Genomic DNA, 3,793 nt, shown 5'->3' on the forward strand with positions numbered 1-3,793 from the left:
GAGCAAGTCACCATGCACCGCCAAGTGAACAATGAAGAAGAACAAGTCTTTTGTGATGAAGACTCTAGTCCCGCACTTGTTGTCTCCAAAGTCTTGACTCTCCAACATCACCAAGAAGAAGACTAACGATGCCACATATTCCACACCAAGGACGGCATCAATGGACGACCCGTCAAGGTCATCATCGATGGAGGGAGTTGTCACAATCTCGCAAGTGAAGAACTTTGCTCCAAGCTCCAATTGCCCAAGACGAAGCGTCCACATCCATACAAAGTGCAATGGCTTAGTGACCCTGGCACTATCCAAGTCAAGCACCGAGTACAAGTCTCCTTCAAAATCGGCACCTACGAAGACACCTTGGAGTGCAACGTCATCCCAAGAAGAAATAGAACCCACTGGCAAGTGCATCAACCATGACATGATGTTGGGTTTAAGTGCCAACGGGAAGTAATTGGCAAGCACCTTGTCGTCACGAGCTTCGGCAGCTTGCATCGTGATGGTGTAAATGCTAAGGAACTTTGACGGGTGAGTCTTGCCATTGTACTTCTCGCCGACGTCAGGCTTAAACGTGCGGTGAGTGGGCCACTGGAACTGCCGTAGCTCACGGGTAAAGGCTGGGCAACCCACCTTGTAAGGTAGGCCGCCAGAGCCCCCTGGTGCTGGGTGGTCCATAGTGGGCCGTGCCCACCTATCTGACTGATGGCGCACGTCGCGCTGTCGCTCAATGGTGGTCCGAGCGTCTTCATGGGCTCGCTCCCGAAGAACTTGGCGCGGATCACGGTCGGTCCGTGGGTCTGATGACGCTATGGAAATATTATCACAAGCGTCGTCCCGACGGACCGGCACCCACGGTGACCGGCGTGGAGGAGGAGAATGCACCATGGCTGCAGCACCTCTGGTCCTTCCACCACGGGCGTGTGGTTGCTTGACAGAGCGTCGGCCTGAGGGCCCCGCTGGCCGCGGCTCATCTTGGTTGGCGATGCTGACGAGGCTTCGGATGGTGGCTCTCCACTCCTTGAGCTTTTCCGTAGCAGGAGGGAAGTCGAGGAGCAGCTGTGCGCTCGCCAAAGCTTCTGCGTGCGTGGTCTTGCGGCTCCTAACCACGTTCTGACTCGCTCTGACTCCTAACCACGTTAGAAGGAGCTCTATCATGGCCTTGCGGCTGCGTGCCATTTTTGTCAGCGCCTCGGCATGCATGCTGATCTGGTGTGTCTCATGAGTGGTGCACATGACTCTTCCCACGGCGGCGCCCGGGGTCGCTAGCATGGTGGCGCTGCTCATCACGCACGGCCTGAGAAGAGCATGTTGCGGGCGCCGACGTAGGTGTCCTGGAAGTCGCCGTGCTGCCCGTAGGTGGTACGACACCGCCCTTGGAGGGCCCCGCGCTGCCTGCAGGGGCGCGACTCCGTCTTTGGATTTGGTGGCATGCACCTCATCGCCCCATGCACGAACGACACCGCTCGCCAGGCTTTGGCTGCCAGAGAGATGTGGGTGCTCGCTGGCCGCGCCTCGGGTTCCATCCGCGACCGGCCCATCGCTTGCCCGCAGTGGTACGGGCTGTTCGGCCCCGGATGAACCGATCACCGTGATCGTCTTCTTCTTGGGAGCCATGGTGAGGAAGAACTGCTATACTAACTGCTAGACCGGATTTTCACAACTGCGCCCCCTACCTAGTGCGCCAAAGATGTCGGGGGAAATGACACCTATGGGATCGCTGGGACCCCTTTTGCTACGGTTGGTGGGCACGGAGTTGTGCGAAGAGCGGGTCTAGAAGCCAGCACAAGGATCATTTACCCAGGTTCGGGCTGCACGGATGCATAATACCCTAGTCCTGCTTTGGTGTATATTTGAGTGTTCTTGAGGTCGTGAACTAGCTATGATGCACGCGTCATCCAAAAAATCCGAATCCTGTCTCAGTACGCCGCGGGCCTCCTTTTATAGTCAAAAGGGGCTGCCATAGTGGCACACAAGAGGTGGAAAGGTATATAGTGTATAAGATTATCGCCTGTTATCACAAGACAAAGTGTATTAAATGCACTACTTAGGTGTCCACTTGCTTTATCGGGGGCGGTAACGAGGCCCGTCCCGTCGGTCGCCGCTCCGCCTTACTCCGACACGCGTCCAGGCAAACGAGGCATGCAACGCCACGTAGGTTGGCAGGCTTCTGAGTTGGCGTGGTGGTAGGGTCTTCATGAAGATCTGCATGCCGCCATGCTGGTGCTTGTCGAGTTGGCCTAGAGGCCGCATGTCGCCACGCAGGCGCCTGCCCAGCTGGTGGGCTCACAGCTGCATGGGAACGGTGATGGAGTCTTGGCAGACGCGGGCCTGGTTGCGGCCCTATGGATGTTTTTGACAAGAGTCTTGCCGGGTCCCCGACAAGGGTCTTGCCACGGCATCTTGGTCGTCCCCGGCAAGGGTCTTGCCAGGGGTCTTGTGGGTATCCTTGGCAAGGATCTTGCCGAGGATCGTCGTCTTCTGGTCATCATCTAGTCTTGTGCGCTTCTGGTCTCCACAAAGATTTGCATGCCACCATGCAGGCACTTCCCGAGCCTTGGTTTCAATGCTGTCGATGGTGTCGGAACTCTCAGGCTCAAGGGTGGTTGCGATGTTGGTATTGGGCAAGTTGCCCCGGCAAGGCTCTTGCCGGGGCCACGGAGGCCGCCCCGGCAATGGCCTTGCCGAGGGAGTCCACCTCGCCCTCCTGCTCTTCGTGTTTTTGGCTTGGCATTGTTCTGATTGTCTTTGCACTTCTGCTTCCTTCCTCTACCCTGCTAAGTGTGGTTGCGGGCGTGGCTCTGACCGCCCGCGCACAAGTAAAGGGGTACAAAAGAGAGCCCCTACTTTTGTGCACCGACGCTTTCCTTATTCAACCCAGACATGGATTAGTTTGCATGAAGTAGGGTTTCCTTTAATAGTGCAAATTAAGGTTTTCGTCTGCGTGACTAGCAGAGCAAAGGATAGCAAATAGAGAAGATGGTGGAGTCGAAAAAGATCCACATATAGCGACGTGGCAGATGGGGCAATAGAACAAGGGTATGGTTCGAAAAGAGGTAGCATACCTGAGGGTCGGCGGGAAGTGGCTTCGCTCGTGGTCGTCATCCACCGCACACACTACGACAGCGAGCCTGGAGACGAAGGCCATCCCGCGCGGGCGTTAGGTCTGAGAGGACGACCTTGTCGTCAGTGCATGACCTCGCTCGCCAACGACGAGTGCATCAATGCTGCATGTCCTTTTCTTCCCCGGTGGATCTGTGACCACCGGTGAGGAGGGAGAGAGAGGCCGTCTTTTTTAGATCTAGGGAGAGGGTGATAGTGTGAGAAGCAAGTGGGCAACCCTTAGCAAGAAAGCGCTGAAGCTCCAGCCTATATATCTTTTTTGATACTACTAGTACTAGAGGAGGAGTAGTGGTAGAGTAGTTTATATTTTCGCTGCATACAGTACCAGTTAGTCGTGCTTCAAAACTGAACAGCACACCATTAAAAAAATAAAGTTCGATAACTAATGCTGCACCTGGGCCAACGCGACCAGATCGCATTTTGCATGAGAAATTACACACCATGTTTCGTTGACATGTGGTCCCGTTCCAACATGTTAGTGAGACGATTGCGAGTCCTTTTGTACAATTTCCGAACGGACGTCTATGTAGGACGGGGCGCCTGTTTGTGTACCGTGGCAACCGTCCATCGCCTCTTTGCCTTTCCCTCTTGATTTGGAACTGCTGTCGCACGCACTTCCTCCCTCCTCCATTTGCCTTCACCCTTCCTTCTGCCATTGTTCAATCGTCTTCTCCAT

The sequence above is a fragment of the Triticum dicoccoides genome, chromosome 3A (genome assembly GCF_002162155.2).
Source record: "Triticum dicoccoides isolate Atlit2015 ecotype Zavitan chromosome 3A, WEW_v2.0, whole genome shotgun sequence".
NCBI lineage: Eukaryota > Viridiplantae > Streptophyta > Magnoliopsida > Poales > Poaceae > Triticum > Triticum dicoccoides.